Source organism: Caloenas nicobarica, chromosome 8 (assembly GCF_036013445.1).
Source record: "Caloenas nicobarica isolate bCalNic1 chromosome 8, bCalNic1.hap1, whole genome shotgun sequence".
Taxonomy (NCBI): domain Eukaryota; kingdom Metazoa; phylum Chordata; class Aves; order Columbiformes; family Columbidae; genus Caloenas; species Caloenas nicobarica.
This window is the reverse complement of record NC_088252.1, coordinates 22,506,006-22,517,254: the sequence shown is the minus strand read 5'-3', so window position 1 is coordinate 22,517,254 and position 11,249 is coordinate 22,506,006.

Here is an 11,249-nt window from a genome sequence, read left to right as displayed (position 1 = left end):
AACCCACACTCACCTTCCTTGGATTTTGCTGCCTTTTGCTGTCCTTTACCAGCCGGAGTTATAAATGTCCCTTTTCGGTGGAGACACCCTCTCCGAGCCAGCGCATGGGACGGGAAAGGTGGAGATGGGGCTGTGCCGGTCCCACCCGTCCTGCTGGTGCCTGTGTGACCCACCTTCCCCAGCCCACCCCAGTGCTGCCTCTGCAAGGCAGGGACAGGGGGACATTTCCCACCTGGCGGACTCACTGTCCGGTTCCCCGGGCACGCAGCACACGCGGGAATAAACTGCTGTAGAGGACGCAATAGTGAAGTCATGAAAATGATCGGTATTACGATTTCAAAAGGCTTTCAAAGAGGCAGCTGAGCAAATAGTTGTCATCCATGTACAAATGGTGCCAGGACCCTAAATCCAAACTTTTAAATCTACCATTTTAATAAGGATGATGTGCATTTTCGCATTGCTGGGAGAAAGGAGAAATTTCTAAAAAGAAATTACTAAAGGGGAAGTTTCAATTTTTGAATGCTTTAGTGATTTACTAAGGCTTATTGAACAAGGGGATTACAGACCAGGAAGGAGCGTCCTCTTTCTTGGGCGTGTATTTGTTCAGTTAGTACGGTTTCCCTTTCTCCTATGTGTATATTTGAATATTAACAGATCCGGACTCAGCATAGGCAGAGTGAGGAAATACTGTCTCCTTCAGAGGGCCCGGGGAGCACAGGGCATGGTCTGGGTGGTGCCGCCCGCCTTCCCCAGGGGCTGCATGGAGAGGGCGTTCAGCCCGGACCTGCTGTAATCCCAGGCTCTGAGATAAACAGGTGATAATTACCGATAAACGTCCTGCTGGTGGTAGGGATGGGGTTGTATTGTTTTGACACCGTGGTTTGCTGCATTCTGATGATTTAGGAGATTTTGCTGGAGCTGCTTCCTGAGATTTGCAAATAGATAAACAAACAGGCTCGTGATTACCTGATCCGTCCTGTGCAATGACGGGGAGGGTGTCAAAGGGGAGAAAAGCAACTGCAATCTCGCCACACTGGGCAGAGACAAAGCAAGGCTGGTTTGCTCTGAGAACACTTGTGGCTGCTGGTCCCCTACGTCCCGGCAGCAGCGTTGGTGTGACGAAATCCATCCTAGTTACCTGGCAGCAAACTTTTCCAGTCGTGTGCTTTTTCACTTGCGAAGGAACCAAGGATCTGTGAATCTGAGAGATTAAGAAATGGTGTTTTTCTGGGTCTCTGTGGGCCCCGGTTTTACAGCTTTAGGAGTGAAGAAGAGGAAAGCAGCGAAGTTTTCTTTGGCAATGCAGAGACAACAAAGTAGATGCATCTCTCTGCATGTTTATCAAGAACTCTGCTACAGGGAGTACAGAAGTCAGGGTGATACTGGCTATTTGAGCTGGTCCCTGGCAGGAACAATTCCTTGCCTGATAAAAGAGGCAGGACAGAAACCCACGTGAACCTGAAGAAGGCAGAGTTAGGAGTGTCTGGATTTGATCACTAATGTCTGGGTAGTCATATCAGTCTGATAATGTCCATCTGCAAAGGAATGTGCAGTGTTCTCAGGTGCGTCAGTGTGCTGAACTGACTCACCCCTCTCCTGACCCTCCTGCCACCCCCAGACAAAGCAGGCAGCTCCTTGCTGACTCCTGCAGCTGAGGTCACCTCTGGACAGGGGTACAAGTTCCAAAGACACTTTAGCAGGTTTAGATCTTTCGGCTAAAGGCTCTGAGCAGCCAGGACAGGGAAAAGAGATGTTTTGTGTGGGAAGGGCTTGGGCTTTCTACTGAACCTTCTAGGAAAGTACAGGGAGGAGTCCTGGGTGGCAGTGATCCGACTGCACTTGCACTGAGAGGGACGTCAAGTGTGGTCTTGAGGAGATGCATGTAGCAGACATGTGCCGTGTGATGTAGCGTTCTGACCATGCTGCTGGCTCTTGGACGGACTGCAATCCATGCCCAGCCTGTACTTGGGAAAAGCTGAGCTTACCATGTGTCCTGGTGGCACCTTTGGTCCAGTTTGTGCCAAATCTGTCCATAGTGTGAATGTGACTGCTTGGACATACAGTAGGACACCCAGTGTCCTCAGTTTATCCCCCTTCCAGAAGGCCATGTAGCTTAGACTAAATACAGTCTTATTCTGTGAGGGGTGCTGTGGGATTATAGTCTGCAGCTACCTGGAGATGGGTGCTGTGCTCCTCAGGGGCTGTACAGCCATCCCATTGCTCCTCTGTCCCTGCTGTGTGTTACTGGATGAATGCATGACAGAGTGGCCTTGGGTCAAACAAAGCCGATGAAAGGCAATACTGAACTACACCCATGTGCTCTTTGACCTCCCATAGTCCACGTAGGCTGCAGCACAGGATCTTCCCTGTGCTTTTCTGCACACTTTCCAGGCACAAGTTCTGTGCCTGCGTCTTGCTTTGTGGAAGTGAGAGCTTGAAGACGAGTTGCTTTTATCTCCCTGACCATTGAACCTCTTTCACAACCCATCATATGCAGAGCCCCAGCTTCATGAACACCTAATTTACATTTGGCTTTCCAGGGACAATTTGAAGTTGATACTTACTACTCATGTTTCATGAAATATTTCAAAACCCAGCAACTCTTTCTGTGGACATGATGAGGAATTTACAGAGCAAGATGAACACTGAAACTCCACTTTTCCCCTTCATCACTCATCAGTGTTCTCAGCCCCCTGGAATTCGCTGAGAATTTTGCACCAATCCTGAGAGCACTGTGTCTCCTCTTCTGGACTTCCTTCCTGCTGTTGAGATGTGAAGTATCTTCTTTCTTTTCTTTAGATGACTTTCTGCACGGCTTCAATGGGCAAAGTAAATTTTTTCTTTACTCAATAATCACTGCTTTTCCTCCTCTGCCCAAGATGCTTTTTTCACTGGAAGTCCCAAAGAGTTTTCACTCTATTTTCACCTTTGTTTCTACATGACTTTTGAGGAAATACCATTCCTTCAGATGCTTAAGCTCAGCTGAAAGATCCGGGTTTATCCAAGGTGTCGCAATCTCCTCTGTATTCTCCAGGCAAAAGGTACTCCAGTAGTGACAGTCCTTAGCGACTGGCCTGTTCTCAATAAACATGTGAGTCTTCATTTTTTGCCGTTTACAAAAGCAAGATCACGTGAGAAGAGACATGTCTGTAGACAGTTACTGAAATCAAACTGGGATCGTTTTAGTCTGCAGGTACACAGACTCCTCTAATTGTGCTTAGAGATTGTCCTCATATGCAACAGTCCTTCCTGCACTGAGCAAATGCTTAACACCTTGGTCATATCGCTCCTTTGGATGTTGTTAGTCAGCAAGCAGCCACAACTCCATACTCAGCAGAGATTTGTGCTCTGTGGGTAGTAAACGATACGTTTCCTTTTCTGGCAAAAACAAGCTTTAATGCTTGTCAGGACTTGCAAGTGAGCAGCCTGGTTTCTTCACCTCTCAGATGTTTCTCACAGGTCTCACTGTGCAATGCTCGCATTTGGAGAGTACGAGGTCGCGTGTGATCCTCTGTCCTGGTGTCCCCTAGAGCTGGCTCCCAGCCTGCCCTGAATTAATCCTTGACCTAAAACTGAGGTATTGGGGGAAACATCTCATTCTGTTTATAAGTATCGGCAGGTGCGCAGAGCAGGCACAGCTGCATGATTCTGGTTACAGGACAAAGACACAAGCTCCACACCTGGACCAGAAAATGAGGGTGGCCAGACACCACCAGCCCAGCCCACTGGTGGCAGCCAGTTGCAGAGCCAGAGAATAAAACAAGACCATAGTGACACTACCCCAAAATGTGTTACAGCCCACTCTGATCCATGTCTGAATATATCTTGAAGCAGTGACTGTACTTTTAACTTTGATTTTGTTCAGTTGGTTTTTGCTCTATAAATTTGACAGTTTGTTTCTTGAAACTTCTGGCATGTGCAGCATCCTTCAGCAATAAGTTTTGCAGGTTTACTCTGGTTACATTTGAACCCTATGGCTTGCTGCTTCATTTGGTGTCCCCAAGGTTCTGGGGAAGAAGGGCAGACCAATGGGACCATGCACTTAGCTCTGGCTTACATTGTCTAGAAAAACCTTAGAATTATTTTGTTGTTTATCTTAGAATTATTTTGTTGTTTATCTGCAGGCTGCTTTTTCTTCTCTCTGTCCCCTCATCCATCCAGGAGAAACACCCTTGCTGAACCTTAGCTCCAAGCACTACTTTGCAGGCAGCTCCCAGATGTCTTTCCTAGATGTCAGGAGGATCTGAGATGGCTGCAAATCTTTCCTGGGATTAGTCAGGATTGTGGTCAACCCAGTCTGCAGTAAGGAGTGGACGTTGTGTTTGACCATGGTAGCAGCTGAAGCAGGCAAAGATCACAGCTTGCAGGGCTGCAGAGAACAACAGCCGCACAGAAAGCTTAACCCTTCATCACCTGCTCACTGTTGCAAGACTCCCATTCAGCATAAAGTTTTAAAAAAGGTTGTTGGAAAAGGCCACCTCCAAATGACTCTTATTGCCTAAAAGGCAACAGGATAGCGAATAGCACCAAAATCAGAGCTTTTCCCTGCATACCCGAATTGGAATCTCCATTTCCAGGAGGGAAGCTCACATTTCCTCATTGGAGTTGGAATTTGTGTTAGAGGAACTGACTGGGCTTATTCGATACTGACTACACACAGGGAATATATTGTGAAAATTGGATTTTAAATGGGCTGTATGAATCATTCATTCTCAGATGTTGGGGGTCAGAAACACCATAAACCTCTCTGTGTTTGGTCAGCAGACTTGACCTGGAATTCCTAATCTACGGGAGATAAACCAAGCTAATAATCAACCCTTTTCTTGCAGTCATTCAAACATTCATGTTTCCTCGCTAGCTGTAATAAAGCTACAGTTTTGGGAGTAGTTTCACTCTACTCTTCACACGATGGATTTCATATGGCTCTAGTTAATATGCGCTTGTATGTTGCACGAGGCTGGAGGACGGCTGAACTCCTGGCTTCTCCTCCAAACCATCCTCTGATGAGACTTCTCGAAGGGATCCTGTCTCCTCCGTGGCTTCTCGGTTTTCACCTGTCGCCTTTGCTTTTCCTCTCCTCCTGAATCAGCAACCCACAAATGACCACAAGGCCCAAGACTGTCTCACAGAATGCCCCAAAACACTGAAATAATTTCCGTCTGTAAACAAGTGGTTTTGGCATGTATAAAGCTGCGCCGTGTGTGTCATTACCCACAGCTCTCAGATTGCTGGGCTTGCCTATGCAAGGCAGCAAACTGCTGAGGAATAAAGGTTGTCCTGCATTTGGCCACTCACGTGTTGTTTTCCAAAGTGATACTGGAAGCTCTGATAGAGATTCCATGGCACGAAACCCATCCCATGAGGGCCAAGAGATTTGACCCATACGGTAGGATTTATTTTGCTTTCGATTTTTCTATTTTGGGATTGTTCTTTCACTGGACATTCTGTACCAGAGGCCAGATAGAAAACAGAAGTCAGACACAATCAAATTAATGGAAACAATGGGTTTCACAGTACTAGAGAGGTAATGGTGGGAAAAGTAGGGAGTTATTAAACTTGCTTCTGCATGCTGTTGATAGAAGGTAGCTGTCTGTCATATCATCAACAAATGTTTTTCTCAGCAGGTATGAAACCAATCGTGGTGTCATGGGACAGGTGTGGTGGGGCATGTAGGGAAGAAGCTCAATGGTGAAGTCACAGGTGGAGAGTGTGCCTTGTTGGAAGGGTCAACCACGAAGCGTGGCCACTTTCCCCACCATGTGCCACTAGGGCCAGGTGGAGCACAGCAGCTTCTGGTGTTGGAGTCCCAGGGCAGGAGAGGAGAAGCAATGACAATAAATGAGACCCAGACTTGACTGAGAGGGACAGGGAGGCAGATCAATGTGTGTGTGAGTGTCATACTCAGTGCATGAGCCACGAGAGATGTGCACCAAGGTCCTGATGAGATAAAATTCATCCCTGTTACCATGCATGGAAGAGTTTTCAAAGTGCAATCAGGAAAACATATCTCAAATCCTTTGGGAAATGGGCTCTGTGAAGACCTAATCTTTGGCATCCAGCCAGCCTGTTTGCTGTCATAATGTTCCTAATGCCTTTGAGGTCTTGGTCCTCATCCTCCGTTGACCACTTATAGCAGAGATCACATGTCTACCCATGTCTCACCCAGTCTCTGCAAAGGACACAGTGATGGGTGATGTCTGTGCTCATGTGTGAACTGGATGGCCTAGTTATGGAATTAATTTCCTGAGACTGATAAGAATCTGATGACCTTCAGGATCACCACTGAAAAATTTTCCTCTTTGGAAGAACCTCAGGTTGTTCTTCCTGAAATCAGATGAAGGAAGGTGGGGTCATTGCAACGATATAACAAACAGGTAGAAGGGGGAAGAAGAGAAGATGCCTAATGACTACATCTGAGGTCCTCCACAGGAACTGCTATTAAGCCAATGCTGAAGACAAAGTTACCTCCATGAAGCCAGAGTTACCACCATTTATGTTGCTCACTCAGTGAGCAACTAAGCTATCAAGCTCAATTACCCATGAGTGTGGTTTTAGGGCAACCTTTATATCAAGGAAGAGCCCAAGCTGTATTCAGCATTTTAGAGATTACTCAGAGATTCCCATCCCAGGGTATGGTGATGTCTCACATTTTTGTGCCTGGACCACAACCTCCATCCATTTCCTCAGCTCTTATGGCATGTCAGATAATCAGTACTGGGAAGATAAAGAGACCTAGGATCCTTCCTAGAAAGGCTCTGCCATAAACTGCTATAAGATTTGTAGATCAGACCATTCAGGGGCAATGCAAAGGATAGGAGGTTAGGTTTCAGGTCTTTTTTGGGGTTACTGCACTTAGTCTTTTTTATATATTGCTAGGAATTCCTCTGGGGATCCATAAGACCTAACCTATTTGGGATGTACTTGGATATTGGAACAATTCAGGATGCATAGATTACTGTGCCGTAGGAAATCTCATGACAGGCCAGAAACAGTGAACAATTGCTCAGCATCCTCACAGATATTCTGATCTCATACAACCATCTTTCAACAAGTAGTTGTCTCTAGGAAGTCAGAGGAGCAGTAGGATGGGATTTGTAAATATTGATAGTCAATGTGCATCAGTCCCCTTTAAGACAGTGAAATCAGAGCCAGGTATTTCTGAAGCACTCTGTAGCTGCTGCTGTGACACACGTGGCTGGATTTTCCAGTGGGGAGCAGGGTCAAACATTTAAAGAAGTCTTTAAATGTGGCCAGCTATTCTAGTGCCTATATGGAAATGAAACTTTTGGAAATCCTTTCCTAAGTGCAAAGCTTGTGCATGTGTGTGCAAGGCAGAAGAGGAGGGAAGGAACTTCTCCCCTGGACTTGCTAACACACCCCTTATCGTTAGGACTGGGAGAACACATTAGCAACCCAAGGTCATATTTCAATGTCTACAGGGAGTTTAAACTCCAGTTATCTGGCTGGAAGCCAGAGGCCGGAGGTGTTTCTCTCACAGCCGTGTCTCTCTGCCCATGAAAACTCTTCCTTAAGCCTGATGTACACAGAGGCTTTGCTGATGGGTGATGTGAGAGCACTCGTGTGAGCCCACACCCTGTGCTGTCGACAAAGAAGGCGTAAACAAAGCCTAAGCCAGAAGCAGGGGATGGTCTCCTTTGGGAGATCGCAGATGAGGAACAGCACATCTCCATAAAGAACAGTAAGGGAAACCAAGCCCTGCATGAACCACAGCTGCCAAGGCGGAATAGGAGCAGAATAGGAGAAAAAGGGCAAAGTCATGCTGTGCTATCCTCTCCTAGTGAACAGGAAGACTGATGTGGGGGAGAGGACAGGGCAGGAGAGAGGAGAGGAAGCCTCTGAAGACACTCCCTATATTTTGCCTTGGGTGAGATAAGCACCGGAGGCTGGAGTCACTCACGGTTGTCTCCTGTCCCAGGACTGGGACTGCAGCTCTGCCCATGTCTCCCCATTCCTCCGGGAGTTTCCATCAGAGATCAGTCTGTGCTTCCCCTTCCTCCCTCCTCTTCCTCCATGGTTTTGCCCTCCAGCCTACAGCACAGCTTGGCTGCAAGGTGAAGGCAGAGGGTGACAGGGTATATATGAGCCATGAGGAGCTCTGCTCAGAATCATTTGCTCAGTGGCAGGGACAGATGCATCCCTGCCCTGTCCCTACCCATGCTGGGAGGGGGATGGAGCGAGGAGGTGGCCTCATGGGAGCCTTTGGGATGTTTGAAGTTGGCTTCTCCCCCTTGCCGGAGCCTCGCTGTGCACAGAAGGTCCAGCGCCTTTGGGGGAACAGACCTGGGGGTCACTATGCATCCATTCTGGGCAGTGTTCAGTGTGCTGGATGCTGGGTACTAAACAGAAGTAGACAGCGTGTGTGTGGTCATGGGCGGGTGGGCAGACACTGATTTGAAGGGCCGCAGCCTCAGAGCTCTGCAGGGAAACTTCTTGCAGATCCTGTACCCAAACCTGACCCACACGTGCCTAAGCAGGTCCCAAAACTGTCCCGTGCTCATGGGCTGTGAATCACAGCAGCAACTGTTTTCTCTGAGCCTCAGCTCTTGCCCTCCTTGCCTTTTTATATCAGATCAAACATCCTGTTACCAAACTGTGCATTTCTAACCCAGTAGTTACCTCAGTCCTCCCTCAATGGGTCTCCTAGAGGGTCTTTCATCACTCTCTGACAAGCAGGTTGGTGAAAAGGAGCAAGGGGCACAGAGGCCTGAAGCGGATGTTTCTTGTGAAGTGAGTCACAAGAGGGGCTGGATTTCAGCCAGGAGAGGCTGCAGGGTGAAGCGCACGTACAACGCTTGGGCTCAGGTGAGCTGAGTTTCTGAGAAGTAGCCGCTGGAGCACGGACACAATGCAAACCCCTTCCACCATGAGATCTTTCTTCCTTTGCTTTTCACTGGTACTGTGGAAAGAGTTAAATATTCATCCTGCTATACCTCTCCTCCCAGCACGATTGCTGTTAGTGGCATAGACCTTGCGCTTCACTTGCATTTTTATCACGTTTGCATCAGGGCACAGGAAAGTCCAGGCTCACGCTGGGAAACACACGCTTGGATGAGGATGACGCTGCAGGGATGTGGCAGGGCATCAACAGCCCTCGGGGTGCTTGGGGACGAGGACTATTCACTGGGACTAGTGACATGCCGAGAAAAGGTGTGTCTAATCCACTGCCCAGCTCCTCTGCCTGTACACGCCTGCGTGAGGCTGGTATGCAGCCACGGCACTGTGTGTTCTCCGTGGCTGCTTTCAGGAAACCCAAGTGGTCACACATGTTTTCACTGATAAGGATCTTACCACACCCACGCAGAGGTTGCTACCCTGGTGCTAGAGAGGAGCGGGGCTGTGACTCCTTACTCTCGATCTAAGTCACTTAGTCAGTGCCTCCACTTCCCCAGCTCTAAAATGGGGTTAGTAATACATCATTGAGATCATGTGTTTCTCAGGTGTGGGATTTCATAGGCAGCTATAAAATGAAATTTATTGTACTACAGAGAGGTTGCAGGGTACTTTGAGAGCCCGAAAAAGCTGTATGGAAAAGCTGATTTTATTACCTATAGCATTGGAGTGATTGTGAAAACTGTTTTAAAGGAGTGTATGCAAGCATCATACCTGTGTGTATAGTATCCATATACATATACAGAAACACACACACACAATTTTTACTTACCAATCGTTTAAGCTCACCTCTAATAGCAAATGCCTTTGCTTTCCTGTTTTCTTTCAATCCTGTATATTGCTTGCTGGAAAAGTCACAGGTTGCCCGGAAGTCTTACTGTTTTCCTTGGGGTTTCCAAGCTAACTCCTAGGGTTTTGTGACCATATGAGCACAACTGGAGTGGTACGTTACAGCTGACATGTGCTGCCCTGTATTTCATGCATCTCAGGGCTGGGGAGCCCTGCTCTGAAGATAAGGACACTCAGAGGCTATGGACAGTGGTGTATGAAGCAGGAAAATTGAGGGGGTATAGCCAGGAGGGAGGAGTGGGAAGAGTTGGTGAGACAAGCCTGTGGAGTCTCCCGTGGCAGCAGAAGAACTCTTAGAGAAACCTCTCCTGAAGCTCTCCATCACCTCTGGCTCCTGAGCCCTGCTTGTTGGACAAGCCCCTGTCCCCAAACACGACAGTCACCTCACTGACTACTTGCCTGCTTGCTGTTGGGTCCGTATGTCATGCATTAATGCACAGCATCACCACTTCCCTCTTGCTCAAGGCTCTCTGCTACACTATATATTAGACTCTGTGGAAGTAAAGGGAGGACACAACTGTTTCCTGCTCAATGGACTGTGACCTCATGGGGGTGTTGCTACAAGAACGGTTTTGTAAACATATGAAAACCAGCTATGAGTTTCTATCACTCTCTGCAATAAAGTGGCTTGCCTTTAATGGAGAGCACAGAGCACCTTGTGTTAATAAGTAATAAAAGCAATCGATCTGTGGTGCATTTGTCTTTTAGCTGGGAGTGCATGTAGTCAAGGCGATAAGGCTGTTATGTTAGCAAACTTATGCTGCATTGATCCCACACAGTTTAAGAGCCCTACATGGCCAAGCTCTGATGATTAAGTATTAGGATACCCTAATGCTTTTGTTAGTGTCAAAGTACTGGAAGTGTTAGGTTAGCCAAGAGAATAAGATGCAGTTAGCATATATATTATGGCTTACAGATCCATTTGAAAGATACACTAAGTCACATTAGCCAGGTTTTAGGCTATACAAGGACATATTGGCAGATTATTTTGAGAGAGCTGTTTCTTGAAGCTGAGGGGACGTCTGTTGTGCTAAGCCAGGAAAGCAGAGTATGATGAGAAACTGCTACAGACTTTGCTTCACAAAGATGCTGACTTATTGTAAGTAAAGAGTATTAAATATGTACCTCACCAGTTTCTACTGAATAAGAATATTGGATTCTTTCTAATAACTCCTGCAGTTTCCATGGAACTGTTTGGACACATGGACCAAAACAAGGATCAGATACTGGATTGGCCTCTCTGTCAGGTGAAATTCATATAACATCTTCATCATGTTGCGTGCTCTGGAGCAGTCTTACACCAGGAAAAACTGGAGGATCCTGACTTGCTTTCCTGTCAAGGCCAGGATACTCCTGAGCCCTGAGTTAGATGGAAATGGCTGGTGTGAAGCCACTTCCCATCTCCCAGTGACTCACGGCCAGGGAAGCGCCGGCATCCTGCTCTAGGAAGGGTCACTCACCTGCCCTGCCCTGCAGAAAGGGTGAACACA